Consider the following 11,464-nt stretch of genomic DNA (forward strand, 5'->3'; position numbering starts at 1 on the left):
TCCAAGATGTTTCCCTTCCACCGGGAGTGGCAATCTTGGAAGCCCCGACTTTCTATTCACTATGATGAAGTTCGGGTGGAGCATAGTTCCTTTCCAGTGTCAAGCTCCTTAAAAAATGAAACTTGGTTTGGTGGAGCATAGTTCCTTTCCGGTGTCAAGCTCCTTAAAAAATGAAACTACGTTTAGTGGAGCATAGTTCCTCTCCTGTGTCAAGCTCCTTAAAAAATGAAACTAGGTTTTTTGGAGCATAGTTCACTTTCCTATGTCAAGCTCCTTAAAAAATGAAACTAGGTTTGGTCGGAGCACAGTTTCTTGTCTTGTGTCAAGCTCGTTAAAAATGAAACAAGGGTTATGAGGATAGTTCTTTTACTGTGTCAACCTCATTAAAAAATGAAACAACCCCTTTTCCCAATCGAGTCTTTGATTAAGATCTCGTAAACTCCAAGTCGATTCTTTCCAAGATCTCGAAAGTGAACCTTCATTCCATCCACTTTGTTGAATGCAATGAAGCTTGGGGGGCATGTACCTCGTTTTGCATCATTATGCCTGGGGGCATGCAACCTCATAACAAGCATAGTTTCTCGTTTCAAGCTTGTGTAAACATGAAACTGAATCCAAGCAAAGTTCTCCATGGTTCAAGCTTGTGTAAAAATGAACCCATACCCATTTTAAATCTCGTGATTGCCATTTTTATCCGCTGAATTCTGCTAGATGAGCCTTGGTTGTTTTCATTCCATCGCCGCCATCTCTTTGGCCGATTATATGCTTTCACTTGGTTGTTTTTCCTTTCTTGAGGAACCGCAGCGATGAGTGGTTTTATTAGCCAACCTCTTGACCATTACATGTTTTGGGCAGTTCCACCATTACCGGAACCAGTTGCTACCCTTTATACCACTCGTTCCTCTAGGACGAGTCGCCTTTAAGCTCTTTTCTGACTCGTAAAATATGAAAAGATTGCCGAGTATTTTTCCCTTTTTGACTCGTTAAAAATAAAAATAAAAATGGAGGTCTGCTTTCAGCTCTTTTCTGACCGTTTAAAGATGAAAAGATTGCCGAGTCCCCCTCTCGACTCGTTAAAGAAATGAGAGGCGGTCGCCTTTAAAGCTCTTTTTTCGACCGTTTAAACTAAAAAGATTGCCGGGTGTTTGTCGTTTCGAACTCGTTATTGGCTCAAAAACGACGTACTTCTGACCGCTTTTCTACTTTTTCGGGTCGAAGTCACTACTTACGAAAATTACTCCTCGATCATACTGGTCGGGCGGTTCTTTCGAGCATTATTTTATACTTTTTCGGGCTCGAGAGACACAACTTTAGGAAAAAGGACCCCCCTGGAGTTTTCTTTTCCGCTGTCTTTTCAGACTCTCTAAACAGGAAAAGACGTCGAGTTCTTCCTTTGTCAGACTCATTAAAACTTAATGACATCGGACACCGTCGAAATGACGCTTTCCAAGCATATGCTATCCCCATCAAGCTTGTCGTCCAAAAATAATCAGGGTACCTGCCAGAAATGGTGGGGAAGATGAAACTGTAATAATTGTCATGTCGATAGTATGTCGCTCTTGAACATGGCACTAGTCTGCATTCGTGTCTGGGTGGGGATTTCTCATCTTGTTTTACACTAGCCTCCATGGGTTTGGGTTATCCTATTTGACCTCTCATCTGCTCATTGCCTTGTCACCATGACCTCTGCTCATTTGACGTCGGATACTGCCAAATCCATTGTCGTGCCGTCGATATGTTCAAGAGAAGTTAACCTCTGCAAACTTACCACCTCCCTCTAATGTCTCACACAAAATATTTTATCCTTCTTTGTCTTGTGTCGATGATGTGGGAAACATTATGGCCCACCTTCGATCAAGGTTACTTCCTGTCGACTTCAGCTCATTATCCAGGAAAGTGTCCTAGAGACTCCCTTCAGGTGCCTTAGAGCCTGCATGCCTTAATGGCAGGTTCTTCGTGTTCGACGTGAGGTTTTCATCATTGGCCTCCGATCGAACGATTCTGTGGGTGTTCTGTTGGCATTATGATTCTGGTATGGCTTTATGATACATATGTTGTACTTGATGGCAACCCACTCATCTCAGATAATAAATTATAGTGTAGAGAAAAGTTCATGCACTTATATGCAGAGAAAAGTTTATTTCATGTAGAGAAAAGTTCATGCACTTTTATGCAGAGAAAAGTTTATTTCATGAAGAGAAAAAGTTCATGCACTTTCATGCAAGGAAAAGCGCGTATATGTTGGAGAACTTACCTTTGGTCCATGGTAGTTAGTCCTTGATATTTGAACCTATGAGGAAAAGCGCGTATATGTTGGAGAACTTACCTTTGGTCCATGGTAGTTAGTCCTTGGTATTTGAACCTATGAGGAAAAGCGTGTATATGTTGGAGAACTTACCTTTGGTCCATGGTAGTTAGTCCTTGGTATTTGAACCTATGGTTTTGGACCATGGTACGCACTTTCATGCAAGGAAAAGCACGTATATGTTGGAGAACTTACCTTTGGTCCATGGTGGTTAGTCCTTGGTATTATTGAGCCCCATGTTTTTGGACCCCTTGTATTGGTTATCTATGGTATTGATCCATGATTTTAGGAAGAAGCTTGCCTATATAAAGCAAATGAGATCACTTGGCTAATTCATCCTTGCAATTGAATATCTTAATATCTGAAATATTGGGTTATTGTTTTGAAAGTTTGATCTATGAAAGTGAAGTTGAAAGCGAATCTGTGAAGGGTGATCTCTCAAGCGCTGTAGCTGCGGAAGTGCGGAGGCACCACAGAAGGCGCAGTGCAGAGGTGCCACAGAAGGCGCAGTGCGGAGGCACCACAGAAGGCGCAGTGTAGAGGCGCCAGAGAAGGCGCAGTGCGGAGACGCCACAGAGGCGCCACAGAAGGCGCAGTGCGGAGGCGCCACAGAAGGCGCAGTGCGGAGACGCCATAGAGGCGCCACAGAAGGCATAGTGCAGATGCGCCATAAAAGGCGCAGTGCGGAGGTGCCACAGAAGGCACAGTGCGGAGACGCCATAGAGGCGCCACAGAAGGCGCAGTGCGGAGGCGCCACAGAAGGTGCAGTGTGGAGGCGCCATAGAAGGCGCAGTGCGGAGGCGCCACAGAAGGCGCAGGTGCAATGGTCGCGGCGCCACAGAAGGCGCAGGTGCGGAGGTAGTACAGATATCCGCAGATCTATACCAGTGAAGTTGCGATCCCTGCTTAAAATTTGTTTTAACTGCCTTTGACTATTCTGCAGGGTTTTGGGTGCATAACTGATGTTTGGTTACTGGTATTGAGTTCAGATAATAGCATGATTAATGACTTATCTTTATGTACTAGATCTGGTTGATAACTCTCATAATATCATTGTATATGTATGGATCTGATGATTGGGTGATTCAGAAGGTTGTTTGATTATGAGCTTCAACGTTGTTGTTGGGTCCAGTATGAAAATTGGATGAAAAGTGACCTTTCAGATTATGTGTTGTGCTTCAGTGTATCCAGTCTGAAAATTGATGAAACGTGGTACCTGGAGGAGAGAAGATTGTAGGCCAGCGCCTATGTACTAGTATCTAAGCTAGTACAAAAGCTAAGGGAGATCTTTGAAGCATTGTAGCAGGTAGCAGCCTGCGTACTAGTAAATGGATCGGCTAGTACAAGAGCAAAGGGGGTTGTAGCTCCCGTACTGGTATAAGACTGCACCAGTACAAATATTGTAAAAGGATTTTCTTATTAAGAAGAAGATTGAGATGACTTGCAGCAGGTGGTTTTTCTCCCGCATTGGGTTTCCACCTTATATCATGGTGTTCATGTGTGTGCCTTATGTGTGATGATATATTCTCTATTACGGCATCTGTTATCTGATAATATGGTTGATAATGTTCTAATGCACTCATTGAAGATCAATTAACTTAATCATAAGAAGTTGTGGAAGTAGCATATATGAATCTGATTATGGAAATGAAAAAGTTTTATTAATGTGATAATACTGATTCACCCCCCCCTCTCAGTATTATTTCCAACAATTGGTATCGGAGCAGGTCCTTTGATAGAAGCTTGATCGCTTGAAGGAGATCCGTGGAACAATGGGAAAGAAGCTTAAGAAGAAAGCACCTAAGAAAAAGAAGTCATCTCAGAAGAACTATGACAGTGGGAGAATCGATTGGGGATTAGGTATAAGAAGCTCTTCAGATTCAGAATCAGATTCAGAATCATTATCAGGTATGAATATATTATCCTCTGATGTTCCAACTATATTTCCTTTTGGAAGAGATAAAAGTGATAGTGAAACTACTGAATTTGCTCTTATGGGTGAACAAGAAAGATATCAAATAGAGGCAGAATTTAAAAGGCTGACAGACAAAATTAGAGATCAACAAGATCTATTGAACAAAAGGGAATGTGATTTCAAAGAAGAAGCTACCAAACTAAAGGCCCAACTAGAAGAAGGAAACAAGGTAAGAAAGCTACTCAAGGACAAGGAAGACCAATGTCAAAAATTGCAGCATGAAGTGACATCATTAAGAAAAGAAGTCAACGAAAGAAGCACAACCATCAAGAAACTCAAAGATAGATCCAGCTACTATGAAAATCTTGAAGCTACAATCCTCTCACTAAAAGATGATCTTGACGAATCAAAGAAGCATAATACAGATCTACTCCAAGCTATTGCAAAACAAGAAAACGAAGTCACCAGCTTATAATCTCAACTAGAATGTGCCTTCCGAGTTCGTCAAATGCAGCAGGATCTGAATGAAGATCAAGAAAAGGAGATTCTCAAACTAAGGGAACAAATGGAAGAAGGAAGGAAAGATGAAGAAGATTTGAAAAAGCAATCTCTTGAAAAGGAAGAACAGCTTCAGGTTGAGGTAAATATCTTGAAAGGTAAACTAGAAGAAAAGGATAAGCTTTTACGATTTCAAGATAGTTCTAAAGTCTTGGATGATATTCTTAGTAGTCAAAGGTCTCGTGCTATAAAGACTGGTCTTGGTTTCCATGAATCTGTTGAAGGTGAATCTAGTTCACAAGGTGAGGCAAGGAACTCTAAAGAGAAATCTAAAGTGATCAACGAAGAAATGAAAGATCAATCTCATCATCAACCAAGAAAAGAGATTCCTCAAAGAAAATCCTTTACTCCTCCTATGAATAATGTTGAATGTTATGTATGTCATAATATTGGACATGTTGCAGCTAGATGTAGAAGAAGAAGGGTTCAATACCATTATGCAGAAAGATCATCACATTCAAGGTACTTTTATGGATATTGCTTTGCTTGCAATATGTTTGCTCACAAAGCTGCTGATTGTTACAAGAGGAATATGAAACATGTAAGATGTTATGCATGTAACAAGCTTGTACATATAGCTAAGGAATGCAGGAACAAAGTGTGGGCACCATATCAAAAGGAGAAAATGTCATCATCACGCTTGAAGATATGGAGGAAAAAGGAAGTACAGTCAGAAAAAGGCGGCACTGCACAACGTACAGACATACCAGAATCAGAGGGAGCTGAAAGTACAAAACTTCAGTGTCCTGAATCTCATATGCAAACTCCATAAAGGAAAGTTGCATATATACGCGAGTTAGTTACTGCACAGTCGCGTATATGATTGTTTGAAGAAAGGCAGTAGGGACATATTCAAGAGAAGGATCAGTTTTGCTCTAGTTAATAATAATGATGTGTGGATATGATGGTTAGAAGTGTTTTGGTTCTAACTTGATATTGATGATGTCTTGATACTTCTTATTGATATGCATGATCAGACAGATGGCACAGGTTTAGAGGGAGAATATGGACTTAATGCATTATTGGCATTATGGTTAATAGTCCTTGGTGATGATACTTATATGGATAAATGATTCATCTTGCTATGGTTATGAGTTGTTCACATGGTTCTTGGATCAGATTTATGGTTGATTCTCTAATGATGCTTGCATGGGAAGCACTTAGCTTGAATTCACATCTTCTTGATGTTGAGTCACTCATATGTTGCTGTCGTCATATGCATAAAGATCATATATTACAGTTATGATTCCTTTCATTCTTGGCACAAATGGATGAGGATTGTTGGCTGGATACAGGGATGATTATTCAAAGTTGCATTGTTGGAGACATGATGATAATGAGCTCTTATCTATATGATGATAGGATTGTTTCATACATATGTTGATTAATGCAGATATTCCCAATTGATGATACTTGATTCATGTAGATCTGGATGGCTATGATGTTTCTCACATAGAATGTGAAATTCTGTTGATGCGGACATACCTTGATGATTCATGCACTAATACAAGTTGTTGGTCTAGTTGTTGTTGACAGATACTATGGAGCAGATCATAAAGTGTTGTTGTTGATGTTCATCTTATTTAGGTGATGTCATATCAAGACTCGTGATGTAATAGTGTCATCTCTTCAGGTCATGTAATGACCTATGTTGGTTTCCCCACTATGCCTGGGATGAAGATGTAATGTATTTGGTTTTCATTTTTCTGATATATCCCCACTTGGTTGGGTGATGGATGTATGTATTGAATCTTTTAGGAAGGTCATTTGTGATGTAGAACATCCTTTTGCAGACCTTGCTTACAGTCAGGGGGAGCCTGAGCATGAAAAGCACTATATAGCAGAGCAGACATTTCAGCTTGTTCTCAGAAAGAGCATGATCAGATTGGTGCACCATGACATATACAAAGGGGGAGCTCATTCAGAGATTTCAACAGGTACTTAGGGGGAGCTTATAATGCATTGTTGGCATTATGGAGGATGTACAAAAGGAGATCTTGGATGCTGGTCTGATTATTGCTGCAATCTATCTCTTTCATGGTCATTTATGGTGTTTGGTGGATTATGTTTCTTCTTTACAGATCTGGTTCATATTCAGGGGGAGCATGCTCTCAGGGGGAGCATAACCCTTTGCCCTTGATGTCAAAGGGGGAGAATGAGCTGAATATTTTGAGGTTGCCATCAAGTCCAAAGGGGGAGATTGTTGGCATTATGATTCTGGTATGGCTTTATGATACATATGTTGTACTTGATGGCAACCCACTCATCTCAGATAATAAATTATAGTGTAGAGAAAAGTTCACGCACTTATATGCAGAGAAAAGTTTATTTCATGTAGAGAAAATTTCACGCACTTTTATGCAGAGAAAAGTTTATTTCATGAAGAGAAAAAGTTCACGCACTTTCATGCAAGGAAAAGCGCGTATATGTTGGAGAACTTACCTTTGGTCCATGGTAGTTAGTCCTTGATATTTGAACCTATGAGGAAAAGCGCGTATATGTTGGAGAACTTACCTTTGGTCCATGGTAGTTAGTCCTTGGTATTTGAACCTATGAGGAAAAGCGCATATATGTTGGAGAACTTACCTTTGGTCCATGGTAGTTAGTCCTTGGTATTTGAACCTATGGTTTTGGACCATGGTACGCACTTTCATGCAAGGAAAAGCGCGTATATGTTGGAGAACTTACCTTTGGTCCATGGTGTTTAGTCCTTGGTATTCTTGAGCCCCATGTTTTTGGGCCCCTTGTATTGGTTATCTATGGTATTGATCCATGATTTTAGGAAGAAGCTTGCCTATATAAAGCAAATGAGATCACTTGGCTAATTCATCCTTGCAATTGAATATCTTAAGATCTGAAATATTGGGTTATTTTTTTGAAAGTTTGATCTATGAAAGTGAAGTTGAAAGCGAATCTGTGAAGGGTGATCTCTCGAGCGTTGCAGCTGCGGAAGTGCGGAGGCACCATAGAAGGCGCAGTGCAGAGGCGCCACAGAAGGCGCAGTGCGGAGGCGCCACAGAAGGCGCAGTGTAGAGGCGCCACAGAAGGCACAGTGCGGAGACGCCACAGAGTCGCCACAGAAGGCGCAGTGTGGAGGCGCCATAGAAGGCGCAGTGCGGAGACGCCACAGAGGCGCCATAGAAGGCGCAGTGCGGAGGCGCCATAGAAGGCGCAGTGCGGAGGCGCCATAGAAGGCGCAGTGCGGAGGCGCCACAGAAGGCGCAGTGCGGAGACGCCACAGAAGGCGCAGTGCGGAGGCGCCACAGAAGGCGCAGTGCGGAGGCGCCATAGAAAGCGCAGTGCAGAGGCGCCACAGAAGGCGCAGGTGGGGTGGTCGCAGCGCCACAGAAGGCGCAGGTGCGGAGGTAGTACAGATATCCGCAAATCTATACCAGTGAAGTTGCGATCCCTGCTTAAAATTTGTTTTAACTGCCTTTGACTATTCTGCAGGGTTTTGGGTGCATAACTGATGTTTGGTTACTGGTATTGAGTTCAGATAACAGCATGATTAATGAATTATCTTTATGTACTAGATCTGGTTGATAACTCTCATAATATCATTGTATATGTATGGATCTGATGATTGGGTGATTCAGAAGGTTGTTTGATTATGAGCTTCAATGTTGTTGTTGGGTCCAGTATGAAAATTGGATGAAAAGTGGCCTTTCAGATTATGTGTTGTGCTTCAGTGTATCCAGTCTGAAAATTGATGAAACGTGGTACCTGGAGGAGAGAAGATTGTAGGCCAGCGCCTATGTACTAGTATCTAAGCTAGTACAAAAGCTAAGGGAGATCTTTGAAGCATTGTAGCAGGTAGCAGCCTGCGTACTAGTAAATGGATCGGCTAGTACAAGAGCAAAGGGGGTTGTAGCTCCCGTACTGGTATAAGACTGCACCAGTACAAATATTGTAAAAGGATTTTCTTATTAAGAAGAAGATTGAGATGACTTGCAGCAGGTGGTTTTTCTCCTGCATTGGGTTTCCACCTTATATCATGGTGTTCATGTGTGTGCCTTATGTGTGATGATCTATTCTCTATTACGACATCTGTTATCTGATAATATGGTTGATAATGTTCTAATGCACTCATTGAAGATCAATTAACTTAATCATAAGAAGTTGTGGAAGTAGCATATATGAATCTGATTATGGAAATGAAAAAGTTTTATTAATGTGATAATACTGATTCACCCCCCCTCTTAGTATTATTTCCAACATGTTCGACACCAGCTCATTGATTCACACGCCGCGGATTGTACCTATAAGTACCTTGAGGACCATTGTCATTATTGGTGGTACCTCTCGCGTCTGTTAACAGTTTTCATTATTGACTGGTAATTGGACGATGTTCATGCATGTTCGACTTCAGCTCATGTATTCACATGCTTGGACTTGTACTTTGTTCGGGTCGGGATGGAGCGCAAGACCCTGGATTTTTGTCTGTTGCAATCCAGGTTGCGATTTTGTGGATTATTATTACATGACTCGTTGATGGATGGCTGCGCCCATACCTGAGTCTTTTTGGATGGCTGCGACCATACCTTATTATCATCATGGTCTCTTCAGCTGGGTGGCTGCGTCCATACCACAGACCTTCTTCGTATGTCTTTTGGATGGCTACGCCCATGCCTAGACTATATGTCATGGATTCTCAGAGATATCAGTTGTACATACATGCAGATTCTTCCTGGTGGTGTTCCAGTTCAGCGAGTTTTGTAAAGCATTTCACCCCTCCCACTCTCTCGGGCTTCATGCTTTAGGGGGCATCTGTTACACAGTAATTTGTCACTGTCTCCCTGCCAGTCTCCCTACTGTGTCATGAGTTCAAATTAATCATGCGCATGCTCTCTAATGCTGCCAAATGACCCACTTTGCCAAAGTTTTTTCCATCATCGCGACTGTTATTAAAATAACCGCGCTGACTGGCGCCTCATAATACAACAAATGCGCTGCCAGCGCGGAAGCACACGTGTTTTCCGCGCTGGTCGAATTTCATGAGCCAACGCATCCTATGTTTGTATTGAGTCGCGCTGACACAACCTTCTCCGTTATTCAGATGCGATGTCAGCGCTCCAGTGCAGTTATACACCCACGCTGATCCAGTTTGGGCGAGTTTGTTCTAACAGCCAGCCTTCCAGATGACTCCAGACCTGGTTGTTGGCCTTGTAAATGTCGCCCTCCCTTCTATGGCATGTTTGTTCGTCGTTTGAGCCACCTTCCTTGGAGATAAGCTCATCCTCCCACCATTCATGGAGACTCCTTCTCCTATTTAAGCCTCTACCATGGCCATGAGCAGCTAGTTTTTGGACAGTGTGGAATTGATAGTGCTTAGACTGCTGCTGTTAGTAGGTAGTTGGTGTGACAAGTGTGGGATTGCTAGAGAGCTTAAGGAAGGTTGTGAAGTGTTTCTTTCTTGTGTGAGCTTGTGTGAGAGAGAGTTTTTGTCTTGGGAGATCTACATCCAAGGGTGAATGCTTAAGAGGCTTGCTGGCTGGACCCTCTTGAGAAGGATTCAACGTCAGAACTTTGGTTGTACCTTTCTCTGTTGTTGATTAATAATAGATGACTACTATTATGGTTCCATTCTCATTTGTCTTTGTAATGGTTAATGTGAATTACGTCCTTCCTGGCTGATGTATAACTGCATTTATTAGATTTCACGCTTGTGTTTGTGTTTCTCTTCGTGTGTGCAGGTATCTATCTATGGGGATCGTGGAAGATCGTGACCGGCCAAAGTGAAGGAGCGAGAACGACATCTCTTCATCAAACAATAGGGTTGGAATCCAAGTAGGTTTCCATTGCCTACCTTTTATTTGCAATTAGGAACTTGCATAGTAGCATTGACTGATTGTTGCTAGACCCATTCTGGGCTAGTAGGGATCGCCTCTATCCGTAGAGGGGATTTACCTCTCCAACACCTACGATGCGATAACTCTATCAGAAAATTGCATATCGCTACTCATCAACAAATCGCTCCAAGTCTTCCATAGAAAACCTTTGATGTGATAAGCCAATCGCAATCACGCATCGCTAAAATCATAAGATGCATTCCAAAAAAGCTCCTTCGCAATATTCCGATGCGATTTCATTATCATAAACCACGCTTTTGATAAAAGGAAAAACATGAAATATCACAAACATGTGCGGCTGAAAGTTGTAAATCAATTATAAAGAAAATTTAAACGATTTATTAAGTTTAAATCATGTCGCCTCCCCATGCCAACTCACCACTGATCGCAATCGCAACCATGCAATGGAACCATTTAAGCACGACACTTGTAACTCCTAATCTACGATATGCGATTATCGCTAATCATTGATTGGGAAGTCACGATGCCCATACTATAAAGGACCATTATAAATTACTATGCGACATATCATCATGGCATTAAATTTTCACATTGGAAGTTACGGGGAAATCATTAAGAAATAGTTATGGTTGAATCTTTCAAGGATTTCATCCATGGTGACTTAATATATCATAGATCTGTAGCATCTATTGTGCTTAATTGTTGTTACTCTTATGCGCTGCGTATTAGCTTTGAACAATTTTTTCCATTGTTACGTCCTTCCATTTCATTTTGCAGAGAAAATCTGAAAACATCAGTCCAGCAAAAATGTCTAAGAGAGCTTGGAAAGAAAAGGTCCCCGTCATAGCAAAATATGAACCAGCAAAGTTGGTACTG

This window comes from Pinus tabuliformis, chromosome 8 (genome assembly GCF_031772625.1).
Source record: "Pinus tabuliformis cultivar Carrire ecotype Pingquan chromosome 8, CPIR1, whole genome shotgun sequence".
In the NCBI taxonomy this organism is placed as follows: Eukaryota; Viridiplantae; Streptophyta; class Pinopsida; order Pinales; family Pinaceae; genus Pinus; species Pinus tabuliformis.